Genomic DNA, 15976 nt, shown 5'->3' with positions numbered 1-15976 from the left:
ACAAATTAATAATTAATTAATTATAATTAAATTAATTCCCACCCAACACCCCTACAAACCGCACAACCCACACCTAAAATGTAACTTAATAAAAATAATGTAATTACACACTTGACATAATCAATTATTAATTAGATTTTTAATATTAATTACGTTTTAAATTAATTTACATCCCACCCTGTACCCCCTATCAGCCCCACAACCCAGTAAGGCACTAAAAAGGACAATAAACTAATAAATACAATTTAAAAACAACTACAAATTTACAAACTATATTAAAATAAATTAACAATAATTATACAAACAATTTGTAACATATACAATTAAAAAATATATTAAAGGACATTAAAAAAATAAAACATTATATTATTAACAACTATATTTTTGTAAATGATATTAACCACATTGATATTTTTAACATCAATATTAACAATATAAATATTTTTGTAAATTATATTACTCATATAGATATTTTTGACATTGATATTACTTACCTTAAAATCGATATTCTTGTCAGTGATAATTTTACACATTGCATTAGTGCATCACGATATTTACAACTCTATATTTCTGCATCATGATATTTTTTAGGATATTTTGTCTGAATACCTCATTGCTGGTTGTCACTGGTGATCACTGAATCGCAAAGAGTGGGGTTCATCAGAGCTTTGCCCTGGCGGTTGGTGCAGGCAGCAAGATCTTGCTGCGAGCAGATCAGTTTGTGGTCGAGAAGAGCCCAAAACATCAGGAGTTCTCCTTTTCTCTCAGGAGGAATGTGGTATTCTGGTAAAATCAAGTGTCGTCTAAGTGTGAGAATGTCTAGGCCAGTCTTGCTGAAGGAGGATTGACTGTAGGAGGCTGTTTATGGATGGGATCCATATGATCTCTTGCACATTAAATTAGATTTTCAACTACCTCCAGATCGTCTTGAAATTTAACAAAGAACTCAATTGATGCAACACCAAGGGTCTAAGGCTTGGGAAGAAGCTATTGTGGATCAGGAACTCACTCCAGCAGAAGCTATGAGGGCTCGGGCAGGTCCAGTTGTAGGTCCAGGGCATTCCAGATGCAGCAGGTCCCCTGGACAGTAGACAGCTCCATCCCCCTATTAAGTCAGGATGGCCTGATATGCCAACACCGGATACCTCTATTGTGATAGTGTCTGGGAGGAACACTCAAAGAAAAACTGCCAACTACACTTAGTCATGTGACCCAAGATACAGGCTGCAGGCACCAAATGGTTAGGACAAGAACCTGCCAACTTTCTAAAAGGCCCCCTGGTGTCTTGGTGCCTGGGGGTGCAAGCAGGGGGGAACATGGTGTGCACCCTGTCTTTCTGCAACCCAAGCTCCTGCACAGCATAGACATTACCGTCCATCCGGTCCTGCAATGGGCTGTGGCTGTCCCGCAGCGCTGCCTTTCTAAGACTCTCCCATGAGCCTTGAAAGGCAGCACCGTAGGCCAGACGCTGCAGGACCTCCTGACCAGATTACAACTTGTAATCTGGCAGACAGCCAACGGTGGAGTTTGGTGGTGTGGGTGCGGGATGGTGGCATGCTGCCCCGCTCCCACACTGCCAAACTCATAATCAGGCACTAAGTCTTTTTTGGGTGCTTAAGATTTTTTCCTTTGTTGTAGGTAAAATGATGCATACATATATGCAGTCAATACATTTAATCATTTAAAGCCTTTAATTCATTCTGTGCTGCAACATATTTTAGAAATATGATGTAGTAAATGTCAGCTGAATGTCAGTTGTGGCATGCATAAGAGAATGCTGGCTGTGATATGCCTGCTCTCATTGCAACTGTTCCTTGGAAGGAATTAAACAGTTGCAACAAAAACATTTTCTCCATGTGGATGTTTTTTTTGGTTTTTTAAATATTGTTTATTGAATTTTCATCCACAAACCAACACAGTATGTAGCAAGTATAATTGCAATCCAAATACAAGCAGCCTGTCCTCATTTCTGACTGAGAAAAAGAAGGAAATTAAAAAAAAAAATACATTAAGGGAAACACAACTGTACACTTCATATTATTAAGGATCCCATTAAATCATTCATCCTGGGCTGCCTATTTCCTGCTACATTGGAATATGTATGAACAATATTCAAAAACGTATCTAAATAATTTAACTGTAAACAAACCCCCTCTCCCCCCTTGGGTCACCTGGATATACACCACCCGTTTATCATGTGCCTCAAAGTTGTTATTAGTGCCAGTTGCTGTAGCCCACCCGTGGGATCACCAGCTAGCGGCAATCTATATGGTATCACGGTCCTCCAGGCCCAGGCAGACAATTTGTGTCCCCCCCTTGAGCTGCAAAAGGGAAACCTCCGTCTCTTCCTCTAGCGGGACCTCTGTTATCATACCCTGTCATGCTCTCGCATCATCTTCTAATTTCTTGTCCATCCGGACTCGTCGCATGTGAATCAATCCGCTGTAGCCCACTCCACCAATTGTTTAGTCCAGTTTTTCATTGTGGGTGGCTGTCTGCTCATCCAGCTAATTGCTATCGTCTTTTTGCTAACACTAGCCCCGACTGTAGAAATCGCCTCATAAGCTTTTTGCCCTTGGGCCTTGGTATTAGTCCCAGGAGCACCTGTTGGCGGGAGTGCCGTTACGTGTTTCAAGTGTTCTAAGACCGCCTCCCAGAATTGGGTCACCCTTGGGTTGTCCCAGGTCATATGTAGGAACTTAGCGTAAGTTGAACCGCACTTGGGGCATTGTGAGGACCTGTCCGGATACATTTTATGTAATGTGTGCGGAGTTAGATATAGTTGATGCATTATATTGTATTGAGTGAGCCTAAATCTTACATTCAAGCTGATCTGTTTAACCTCTGCGTGCACCCTACCCACTCTGCCTCAGTCAGGGACTCGTCAAGTAAGCCGTCCCTTCTGCCCTGCACTGGTAATGGGTCTACAGCGAGATCCTCCCTCAGCGCCTTATATACATGTGACACTAATCTACGGCCTCCAGCCATCGTGACGAGGGTCCTGATAGAAATGGTGATGGGTGGCTCTTCGGAGAATGATGGCCATATCTCCCTCGCAGTCACCAAGATCTTGGCATACTGGAGGTATTGGCTTCGACCCAGGTCAAATGCCGACACAGCCTCTTCTCGTGTGAGAAAATGTCGATCCACATACAAATCCCCCATAGTGGCACCCCCTCCCTCTGTCCACTGAGTGATGGACATATGGTGGCTTATTTTCTTAAATGGCGCCACTACCCATAACGAGGCCTCCAGGGCGTATGGCGCTCTCTTCAGTACTGTTTTTACTGCGTATTCCCATATAGTGTCCACGTGCCTAATAATGTAAGGGAGGTGCACCGGGGCTCATGATCCCATCATGAGGAGCTCCGGGAGAGGGGTCTCCCCGTATGTACCCTCCAACAGACGCTTCTCCCAATTATCGCTTTCATCTAGCCAGTGTGTTGCATGCTGTAGTTGTGTCGCTATATAGTAGTGTATGAATCCGAGTATCTCTAACCCCGCTGTTCCCATGTTCTCTGCAAAGTGTGTAACTTCACTCTTTTCCGTTTGGATCCCCACAGGAGGTCCACCAATAATCGATCTAGTCGTTGAAAGTACACCCATGGGATACGATAAAGAGAGTTCTGCAGGGTATAAAGGCATTGTGGGAGAACCACCAATTTAATCAGGGCAATCGGCTCCATCAGTGATAGAGGAAGATCTCGCCAGAACCTAATAAAGTTTTGAACCCCCTCTATGCATCCCCCACATTATGTTGATGGTATGCATCTGACGTTTGTGCCAGCTTGACCCTGAGGTATTGGACCGTGTCATTGACCCAGCCCATTCCCACTACCGGCAAAGTGTCTGGTCCCGCACCCCGTAGGGTTCCCATGGGGAAAAGTTTAGACTTCCCCGGGTTAAGGCAGAATCCGGGGATCATACCAAAACAGGTAAGTTTCCGTAGAAGCTTCAGGATCGCAGTTTCTGGGTGTCTGAGATATACCAGTGTATCATCTGCATACATAGAAACAACATGCACCGACCCACCTAGTTGGACACCCCGGGCCTCCATTCGTCGTCTAGGGACTAGAGCGAAAAGGAGCGGCAACAGGTGACAACCCTGTCGCGTACCCCGCTGGAGCTCCAGCTTATCTGCACCTGGTTCCTGAGGCGGATTCGAGCCATAGGGTTACAATAAAGTAGCTTCAACCATCACATATTGTCGTCTCCCACTCGCATCTGGGCGAGACCCCGCCACATATACTCCCACTCAACAGTGTTGAAACCCTGCCGAATATCCAAAAGACACAACGCCCAGTCAAACTGTTCAAGATCCTGTGCATGCCATAGGTGTGCAAGTCTACGCAGATTGTGGGTGGTATTTCGAGTGGGAATAAACCCAGACTGGTCGGGATGTACAAGCTGGGTCAAATATGGCAAGAGTCTGGCCGCTAGCACACTGCTTAACACTTTCACGTCTATATATAGGAGGGATATGGGCCTGTATGAGTCCAGGCAATGTGGATCCCTGTCTGGTTTAAGGATCATGGAGACCAGCGCCTCCATCATATATTTGGGAAGGGTCCCGCTCTCTAGGGCCTCTGTGTACAACTCAACAGCAAAGGTCTTGTAGAACTCAGCCGGAAGACCGTCACTCCCAGGGCAATTCCCATTTTTCAGCTGCCATATTTGCATCAGCAGTTCCTCCTCAGTAGGAGGCGCCCCCAGGGCCTCTGCCTCGTCCTCACTAAGTGTGGGAAATATATACCTGCAAAAAAAGTCTTGAAATACATAAGGTTCATTATGGAGTACCGACGAACATGTGTGTTTCAGGTGTGTTGCGAATGTTTGGATAATCGCCTCCTGCGTGTACAGCAATACTCCGCTACTGTCCCGAAGCTGTATGACCGAGTGTGGTCTGTCTCAATTAGTCTAGCCAGTAGTGCTCCGGATCTGTCCCCCTCCACGTGTAGTCTCTGCCTATACGTAGTGTACCTGTACTTCTCTAGGCGGGACCGGATGTCGAGCAGCTCTCCCTGAACCCTCCCCCACTCCTCTCTATTCTCCGGGGTCTGATGCAGCATATCCGCAGATCTTCAAGCGCTTCTCTAGAGAGTCTATGTCTGCTATGAGCTGCCGATGCACACCATAGGCCGTCTTCATACAGAGCCCCCTAATGACAACCTTCATGGCCTCCCATTCCATAGACCTCATACCAGTGAACCCCCAATTCTCCTCTAAATAATATTGGAGAGGCTCTCTCACCGCCCGTACAAAGGGGGGATCCAACAGGGCCTCAGCTTGAAGGCGCCACATAGGAATAGGTAGTACACCCAGTCCAGAGATCAGGGTCAGCAGCAAGGGCGCGTGATCTGACAGATATCGCGGCAAGTAGGCGACAGCCTTTGTCGTGGCCACCAAGCTGGCCGTTAGACAGCAATTATCAATCCTAGAAAAGGTGTTAGCTGACAGAGTAAAACAGGAGAACTCTCTTTTATCGGGGTTGCGAAGTCTCCATATGTCACAGAGCTGCAAGCCCTGTAGTGCGCCTTTAAGGGATACCACCATTTGGGGTTTGGTATTGTTTCTGTGAGGCTCCCTATCTAAGGACCCATCCAGTACACAGTAAAAGTCACCCAGTAGAAGTATCTCAGCCCCCATGAACGTGTCGCGGCCTTCAGCTAGGCCTGGGCAAAAATTTCGTTCCGTTCGCGGAAATTGCGATAATTTGACATTTTCGCGTTCCGCGGAAAGCGCGAAAATGTCAAAAATTCCGCATTCCGCAGCTTGGCGATAATTTGTTTCTTGCTCGCGCTGTAAAATAATACATTCTCGTGCGTGCGCGATCGCCTTACCTGAATCCCTGCGTTCGCCGACAAGTTTTCCTGATCCGGTCGCGTTCTCCATGAGATGTTGTATTGTTTTTAGCCATTTGCGCTGTCTCGCGACAGTTCGCGCCCGCAGTGACGTCATGCGTCGCGTGATCACGTCTTTCTTCTCGCGATCATGCACCGCGAGACAACTGAAAACAAGATGGCCGCGCCCGCGAGCAACCACATGGGTAAGTTGGCGAGCCGCAACCATGCAGAAAATCTCGCGAACATGCGGGAAAAAAACTTCTGCATCTTCGCGATATTTCCGCGTGTTTGCGATAATTTTTAACATTTTCGCGATAATTTGCGAAAGTGGATTTCGCAAATTCCGCCAACCCCTACGTTCAGCACTTCAAGGTAGAAATTGGGGCAGTCTATGTTGGGTGCATAAACATTTATGATACAAAGTTCTTTACCTTCCTACCTCCCAAACAGTATAACGTAGCGCCCTTCAGGATCTAGCACATGGTGGAGATGCTGGAACAGCACCCCTGATGCTACCCAAATTAGCGCCCCACCTTGCAAAGCCAGAATAGGATGTGGCACATATCTGCCCCCTCCATCGCTTGCATAAGCTTTTAATAGTCTCTCCCCATATATGCATCTCCTGGAGGCCAGCAACCGTAACCTCATATCGCTTGAAAAAAGTGTGCACTCTGTGTCGTTTGACTATGTTTGCCATCCCTCGGACATTCCAGCTAAGGAACTTCAATACCTGTGTCGTCATGGCAGATCAATGGTATGGTCGGGGTGAGCAGCTCTGTCCATCCCGGGTTTCCTCCCCGTCCCAACCAGCACCGGTATAATATGGCATATTTCAGTGTGACCCTGTGGATTCCCAAACAACAAATCAAACATAGAAACATAGAAAAACAAGAACTTGAAGAACCCTTCCTCCCCGGGCAGCCATGTGAATAAGCAAATACAGTTCCATAGAAGCCTTCATACGTACCACCCTCAGACCTCCCTCTCCCCTTTACCAAGAACAGGTAATGCTGTGCAAGAAAGTTGGTTATCCCGGGGTGCAAGATTACTCTCAAGCGTCCCCGGCGAACCGAGGCTCTGTTGGGGGCACAACTGATCCGCCGGCTGCCCGTTTCCATTATATCTCTAACCATTATCTAGACCTTCGACCTTTATAATGTCAAGACCAAGAGAAATAACCCCAGACCGGGTAAGAGGAAGGCGAACCCCCAAGGTACAATAATCTCGGGGCCATGGCCCTGTATTCTTCCTAACCACTTCCATGCCAAAAAGAACAAGCCCAACTCATATGCCTCAGCTCAGTGCAGGCTCTCCCTGATTGAACTAAAAAAAACAACAGATGCGTGACAGTTCAAGGAGATCATCCTCTCTGTTAGATTTGGGGGTCTCTAGTTGACAGAGTTAGGTACCTTTGACAAATAGGGACCCTTGCATCTAGTCAGGGTAAGGGGGTACATACCTAAAATAACCCCTGCTCACCCCCTTGGTAGTTTGACACGAGCAGACAGGCTTATCTCAGAGGCAGTGTGTAAAGCATTTGTGAACACATACAGTAATCAAGTGACAACACTACAGATGGACACCACACAAGTTTTATACCAAAACAAGTATTCTTCATCTAGACTTATCACAAGACGCTAAACGACAGAAATCCACAATACTGTACTTAAAATGGTAGAATTAGCTTAGTTCTCTTAAGATGGTAAATCCGACACTCAGAGTTCAATGTACCTTAAGATGCGTAATGCAAGACCATGAAAGTGTTGCAAGGACGGTGATGCGTTGAAGATCTGGTGCAAAGAAACAAAGATGGCGCTTTCTTCATGATGCGATACGCTTCCCGGTGATGCGGTGGCATCTGCTGCGACGTCGATCCTCTTCTCCGGCGATGCAAGGCGCTTCGTGTTGTGAAGCGGCAGTTCGGCGACACGCAGTCCCTCAGAAAGTGTCGCAAAACAGCAGGCACTTCCAAAGAACTCTTGAGGAGCTGGTGGGTGAAGTCTGCTGTCCCAGAAACTTCAGCAGGAGGCAAGCTCTTTTCCAAGCCCTTGGAGATCCTTCACAAGAGCACACAAAGTTCCTTGCTCCTTTCTTTGGCAGTCAGGCAACCACTACAGGCCAATCCCTCAAGCTTAGGGATAGTCTCTCCTCAGTCTCTTCTGGTTCCACTCCTCAGCAAAGGTTTCTTCTTGTTTCCCAAAGTGATCTAAAGTTCTTGGGTTTGGGTCCCAATATCTATACCCAGTTTATCTTTGTTCTCTGAACGCAGAGAGGCCTTTGCCTAGTCCAAACCAGTTCTGGTCAGTCCTGGAGCACTTTGTTGACAAGACTCCTTCTTTCCTCTCAGAGTGCAGGGCAGAGACATCAGATGCACCACAGGAGGTGGAGCCAGCATTGTGGAGGGAAAGCACAGCCCTATTCAGGTCCCAGGTGCAACTCCTCCCACCCATCTACAAGGAGATCCCTCTATTAAGCCCTATGCTGACTCACCCTGTCTGCGGGAATTCCCCAGCCCCCTGGAATTCCTCAGCCCCTGTCACTCAAACTCCAGACAAGGAATACACAACCTAGCAGAGGCAGGATTGGATGGTTAGACAAGAAAATACCTACTACCTAAAAGTGGTACTTTCAAACACAGAATGTTAAAACCAACTTCACTAAAAGATGTATTTTATCATTCTGAGTTCAGGCATACTAAACTCGAATTTCTACCATGTTCCCTGAGTCAGTTAGGATTATAAGCTGTAATAATCAAACTGCTCATTCAGGCCTATGGGGAAGAGGTAGCCTTGAAATAGTGAAAAACGAAAATAGCTGTACATCACTATTAGGACATGCCACACACACCAGGGCATGTCGTACCTTATACTTGCAATGCACCCTGCCGTTGGGCCTACCATAGGGGTGTCTAATATGCAGAAAAGGGAAGGTTTAGGGACTGGCAAGTGGGTGCACTTGCCCAGTCAGCATGGCAGTAGCAGACTGCACACAGGCTCTGCAATGGCAAGCCTTAGACACACTTTAACAGGCTGCTTCTGTGGGTGGCACAACCAGTGCTACAAGCCCACTAGCAACATTTGGTTTACAAACCCTGGGCACACTCAGTGCACTGTACTAGGGTCTGACAAGTAAACCAAACCAGCCAATCATGGAATCACTAATCCATACATCAATTTACAATAGGGAGAGCATATGCACTTTAACACTGATCAGCCGTGGTAAAGTGCCCTGAGTCCTGAAACCAACAAAAACAGGTCAGACAAAATACAGGAGGAAGGCAAAAAGTTCAGGGATGACCATGCAAAAAGGGCTTAGTCCAACACAACCCCCTTCCAGCCAATACGCAGGGTAGACCAATCGCTACCTTGATGGGCTTCCCTGCTTTGGGCGATAGAACCTGGACCTGGCCCGCAACTGCAAGGGCATATTCCAGTTCTACGCCAATATGAACCCATTAGGATCCCTCTGTCCATACTCTCAGGGTACACCAAGCTTACCCATGGGAAACCCTTCTCCTCACCTGTGGACACCACCTGTGCAGCACCTAACCTTAACTTGCTCAAAGGTGTGTCCCAACAGAGAGACAGCAAACCACAGTGGCCACTGACAGTAGTCAGTAATGGCAACCAGGCCTTATGCCTCTCAGGGCTCTCAAACCTCTGTGGCGTCAGAGAGCGGGGGCAGTAACCCCAGGTGCATGGCACCCTTTGACCACCCTCCCTCCTGTCAAGTCAGGTATGACATCCTGACACTGACCCACCAGCCCCGGGCCTGTACCCGGCAGCTGGACAAGCTACTGGGGTGGGCTCTCCCACACCTGGTCCTCCTCCTTGGGGCTCTGTACCCTCCCACCTGGAGTGGTACCCCCTTCCAGAATTATCAGGGTGCCTGTAGCAGGTGTCCTGCACAGTTCAGGGGTTCTATCCTGCAACTGGGTTTCTAGGTCAGGGGGGAAACCCTGAACCTGGCCCTCCAACCTAGGGTCTAAACCCTCCAGTTGAACCTGGGTCAGAGGGAGGACTCCCTCTCTCTGTGCCCCCTTCCAGAGTGCTGTACCCTCCCACCTGGAGTGATACACCTATAAGACCAACCGGTCAGGACACTGTTTACAGTTGTCCCTCCCTCTAGGTCAGACAACACCTGAACCTGGCTCTCCAACCTAGGGTCTAAACCCTCAGGCTGCACCGGTGTCAGATGCAAGCACTCCCTCCCTCTGCACCCCCTTCCAGAGTGCTGTACCCTCCCAACTTGAGTGGTACCCCCAGAAGACAAACCGGTCAGGAAACTGTTTACAGTTGTCGCACCCTCCAGGTCAGTCAGCGCCTGAACCTGACTTCCCAACCCTGGGACCAAGCCATGCGGTTGAACACTCGCCTGGAGCACCAGGACTTCCTGGGGAGCACACATGCCCCGAGGGATACACATAATTCAGGTGTTGTGTGAGAGACTGCCTGGCGCAGATCTCCCGACCCCTGTCCACCTGACAGTGCACGAAGATCCCCCAGGACTGAAGTGGTGTCACCATGGTCATTCACTGGTGACGCAGCCCTTCTGGCTGGCCCCTGACCCACTGGTTCCTCCACTGGGGACTCTTTCCCCCTCTCACCCCTCAGTCTGGACTTCTGAACCCTCCTCTTAGGAGTGGCACTGCCAGACACCAGAACGGATGGAGGCCTGCTTACAGGCACTCCCAGTTCCCCAGACACTAGGGGATCCCGCACAACGGGCAGCACCTCAGGACAGACTAGGCTCCCCACCTGGTGTTCCCTTAAAGAACCACCCAGGCTCTGAGACTGGGTTTCAGGCACCTTAAGGCACGTAGCCCCACACTCACTCCTTCGCCACTGAGACAGGACGTGAGTCTCTACACCCATCCCACTATACTGGGACCTAGCTGGGCTACACTGAACCTATTCCCCCACTCTGGGTTGGAAGATACCTGAACCACTCTTCTTGGGATCACTCCCCAATGCCTCTCTGGAACCACTGGAATTCACCAAATGGTCTGCCTCCAATGAGAGCTCCCTGCGGTCAGAGAACTCACTCTCCCACAGGTGCTGGCATAGCTCTGGAAAACAATATGCTCTCCAACAATTGGATTACACAGCCCCCTACAAGGGTTTACCAAACTATCCTTTACCTCACCATTCAGTGCCTTGCACACGTACTCCACACCAATGTTCCCTCTAATTTCTTTCATCTGTGTGCGGCAGTGGAGGGTCTCTGTGCGCTGCAACCAGGGCTATGTGCGCCAGGAACCAGACCGCGCGTGTGCGCGGTGCCAAATGTCACTCAGAACGTATACTTTAAAAAGTGAAAAGATGGTGCATTTTCACACATACAGTGCCACAATAAGTGTCTTAAGGGCAGTTTCCAAATTCAATAAACACGCCATGACATGAATTGGTTACACAGGCAAGTACACTTCAGGTATAGAAAAGCACAAGACTTAAACGGTGGTACCATCATAAGATTTTAATAAATATTCTTAACTTGAGCACTGTTAATTGGGTGGGGAAATGTTGGGAGCCTATACAATATCACATATAAACAATAAGGGAGACATGTCAAGTGGCATCACTAGAGGGGTGACAGGGTTGCTTCTCACGGCGATCTTTGGCATTTTCCAGTGGTGATAAACTCGATCTAGGTCAACTTTTCCGTTTAGGAGGTAGGCCTTTGTCCTCATCAGCATATCCAAATGCTTCTGCTCTAGTCTATTCCTCAATTTACATTTGATAGTATTGATGAGGCTGAATCCTCTTTCACAATCTGCACTAGATGCTTGAAACGTTGCGCAGATATCAACAAGCTGAGACACCACACTATACTGAGCAGCATTGCATACAGTGAAATTCACCATGTCTTGAAAGGTGGTAAATAACCCACCCTTTACATGTTCTGCCACCACATATTTATAGTCTCTGTATTGTCGAACAACATCTTCTGGTGTTTCGCAATCACCCAGGACCAAGACATTTTTATACTTTTCTACAAGTCTTTGTATATTCTCAGTCCCAAAATCAAAATGTGATTGTGCTGCCATTGCCTGGATTTCAAAACTTGCCCATTCTTTCAACTCATCTTCAGGGAACCTTTTTTGCATGTGCTCACAAAGAAGGGAAACAAAAGACAAAATAGGCCCACTGTCAAACTCTTGCCTTTGCTTGTACAACACCATCAGATCTCTTACATTGTTGCTCCAAAAGACAGTGTCCCCCAAATACTGTTGCTTAACTTGGCCAATCTTTGCTCTTGCATACTGTACAGCTTCAACAGTAGTCAGAGAACTTTTTTGGAATAGTTTGCACAAAAATGCAAATTCACCCAGAATGTCATTAAGTACTGCAAGTGAAATATGGTAGTTGGAGTTTGATAGCTTTTTATAACAATATTTAGCAACTGGATCATTCTCCTCAACTTTCTCATGCTCAAAGTACTTAAGAACAGCCTTGTAATTACGCATTAGTGCACCAACAGCAAAATGCCTTGAAAGCCACCGGACTTCATTCAGTGGTCGAAAAGAGACCACTTCACATTCAGTGACCGATGCAATTTCATCCAGCTTCGACTTCCCTGCAGGAGATCTAGAGAACACAGTGTAGATAGTCCTCAATAATGTCTCCATCTCTTTAACCATTGGAACCCTTTTCCAGGCATCATCAACTCCCAAATCTTCTCGATGGGCGACACAATGCTGCTCAACTAGATGAGGTATGGATTGTTTACGGCGAGTAGCAACACCATTATTCTTACCCAGCATCATGGATGCACCATCAGATGTGAACATGACGATTTTCATAAGGTCCAGTTCATTGGCAGTGTAGAATTCTTTCACAGCAGTAGTGATAGCCTCAGCATTACAACTAGTCAGCTTCACTATGCCCCCAAACTGTGTTTTGTGCTCTGTTGATGTTACTGGTCGGAACTTGAAGTACAGGATGAGCATTTTTGAAACGGAAATATCAGTGCTCTCATCAATTATCAATGTGTGATACAAAGCATGCCGAAGTTCTGCCATAGCTTCACAGTGTATCACGCTATTGATGGCCTCAAGGAACTCAAAGGCATAGTTCTTGCTCCTCCAGCTGTCTGGTATCTTGACATACAAAGCTAGGTGGTCATGGATGTTTTGTACAGATAACATTGAAGTATTCATCTTGACTGCCAGCAATACGTTGTTGATGAGAATCTTTATCTCTTCAGGCACAGATCGTTGGCGTTCAACTACTTCCATTCTATTTGCTTTGTCAGTGGCAGTTTCTGTCAGCATTGCCCGCACTCCATAACCAAACCTGGCAGCAGCACTTCTGTTTCTCAATATCACCATGGCAGACTCGTGTACCTTGCTAAGTAGATGGCGTTTCATGTAATCCAGTTTCCAGCCATCACTCCATTTCTTCCATGTGGAAAAGTCCCCAACAATCTTGACTTCGGCACATGCTTTGCAAATCAAGCCCACGTCTGGACAGTATTGAAAAAGTTCCCCGAGTTGCATGCAAAGCTTGCTTCGTGATTTCTGCATCTCAGCCTCCACAATTTCTTTCATCCACTCTTCCTTGAATACAAGGCAACATTTCTTCCTTTGTGGTGAAGCACTGCACTCTCCCAAAGTGACAGCTTTGCGCTTGAACATTTCCGTGCCCGCCGGTTTGAACCTGCTGTGCCACAAAGCCTGCAAGATAAGGGAACATGGCTTACGTTGACACCTAGCTCATGAATGTAATCCGTTATACTACAATGTTCAAGATGCACCACAGTTTAACTCTACCAAACAATTACCTCTTCTGCTTGAACTCATGTACGCCTGTGTGAATGTATGGGGTTCTGGCTGCGAAACCTGCAACAGAAGAAAACATGGGTAAGTATATTATACTACTATGATCAAGATGCACCACAGTTTAACTCTACCAAACAATTACCTCTGCTGCTTGAACTCACGTACTCCTGTGTGAATGTATGGGGTTCTGGCTGCGAATCCTGCAACAGAAGAAAACATGGGTAAGTATATTATACTACTATGATCAAGATGCACCACAGTTTAACTCTACCAAACAATTACCTCTTCTGCTTGAACTCACGTACGCCTGTGTGAATGTATGGGGTTCTGGCTGCGAAACCTGCAACAGAAGAAAACATGGGTAAGTATATTATACTACTATGATCAAGATGCACCACAGTTTAACTCTACCAAACAATTACCTCTTCTGCTTTAACTCACGTACACCTGTGTGAATGTATGGAGTTCCGGCAGCGAAACCTGCAACTGAAGTAAAAATGGCTAAGTATATTATACTACAATGATCAAGATGCACCACAGTTTAACTCTACCAAACAATTACCTCTTCTGCTTGTACTCACGTAAGCCACTTTAAATATGTGGGGTTCTGGCAGCGAAACCTGCAACAGAAGATGCACTACTTTAACTCTAGCAAACAATTACCTGTTTGTTCTGCCTGTACTCCCGTCTGCCTGTGCAATTGTATTCGTAGTACGGTCTCACAAACCTGCAAAATAAAAGGCGTGCAGATTGTTATTCTATTTACCCAGCAACCCCCAACCCAACGAGGAACGTACACAGAATTACCTTGTCTTTGTGGGTACTCACACCTGACCACTCATATCCAAATACCTTACAGACTGGAAACCTGCAACTGAAGACAAGATAGTCAGCAAACGCTTGAAGAATCACAAACTATGAATGGGACTGGTCTAGAGACCCCAATAGGAAAAATGACCAGCTAATTTGAATAAGAAAAAAAACCACACGTGTGTGCATCAAACAAAGCCTAGACATAACTTACTAAAGATTTTAGTATTTTTATCTTAAAATATTTACAAAAATAGAAAAATCCTAATGGTAAGATTGGTGCTGCATCTCGCAACTAACTTTCCATTGTTTGGTTTTATTTCACAGCCTGGGGCTCCTGCTCCTGGCAAGGCTGGACTGGAAACGTAAAGCTGCTCTGGCAAATGTTGGCAGACTAGTCCCTATACAGTGCACACCAAGTTAGTCTGACCACTACAAAGGAGGCATTGGAGGCCTCTCCCCCAAGAACATTTTTGGGGAAATTGTGCATTTTACAACAAATTTGTCATTATATATTGAATTGAAATAATGACCAGCATACACCAATCTCTTGTCAATCTCTTGTCAATCTTCATCGATTCCTTCACTACTACCCTCCAACAGTGCCGCTCCTCTCTCCCAAGCCCCACTGTCACATGTATTTAATTTGTTTTATAGCACCTTTCATACCACTGTAGGGTGTCAGAGCACTTTACATCACACACATACAGAGAGAAAGAACCATACGTCTGTAAATCGGTGACTAGAAAATGTTACATAAGGCAAAGGGAACTACAAGTCATCCATACTGTTAGGCATTCTTTTAAGAGTGCTTGGTCTGGAGAGCACAAACTCAAGATTCAGAACATAACACAGGGGTTCGCATTGACTTTACTAATAAGGATTTATTTCTAACCAAACAAACCTTTTTAGCAGCATCGGGTTAAAGAAAGACTATGAAAAAGCATAATTTACTAACTTGTACCATGCAGTTTGCTTGCTGCTCTTTGATGTCAGTTCATAGCTCAGTGTGCTAAATGTGATTGGGACTTGTGAACTGCATAATAACAAAAGAGTCTCTGTAGCAAAAGTGTAGACAAAATGCTCCATACAAAGGGGACTACAAGTCACATGTCATTCATACTGGTAGGGATTTTTAAAGAGTGCTTGTCTGGAAAAAGCACAAATTCAGAATTCGGAACATAACACAGTGGTTAGCATTGACTTTCACAAAAAATATGTATTTCCACCCAAATAAACCCCTTTAGAAGCCTCAGGATAATGAAAGACAGGGAAAAACATAAATTACTAATTTGTACCATGCAATGTGTAAGCAGATCTTTGATGACAGTGTATAGGTCACTGTGCTAGATTATGATTGTCTCTTATGAGCTGCAGAGTAACAAAAGAATCTATGTGACAAAAGCAGTAACCAACTGACCTATGCACATAAAATACATGGTATGCGTTCTTTGCAGCAGGTATATTAACACTCTGTGCTACATGAGATAATTGAAACCTGCCTTATACCTCCCCATTTGTCCGTCTACCCCTCCGCCCCCAC

General features: G+C 46.2%; 1 protein-coding gene and 1 pseudogene across 3 annotated transcripts in view; both read right to left on the bottom strand.

The window, feature by feature from the left end:
• Positions 1 to 15976, bottom strand: part of LOC146809243 (sialoadhesin-like) — a 506671-nt gene that overhangs the window by 390169 nt on the left and 100526 nt on the right. The gene's annotated exons all lie outside the window — the stretch shown is intronic.
• On the bottom strand, positions 11411 to 14333 carry LOC146809244 (E3 SUMO-protein ligase KIAA1586-like; annotated as a pseudogene).

The sequence above is a fragment of the Triturus cristatus genome, chromosome 7 (genome assembly GCF_964204655.1).
Source record: "Triturus cristatus chromosome 7, aTriCri1.1, whole genome shotgun sequence".
In the NCBI taxonomy this organism is placed as follows: domain Eukaryota; kingdom Metazoa; phylum Chordata; class Amphibia; order Caudata; family Salamandridae; genus Triturus; species Triturus cristatus.
The sequence above is the reverse complement of the archived record's forward strand: the minus strand, read 5'-3'. Positions and strand labels throughout refer to the sequence as shown.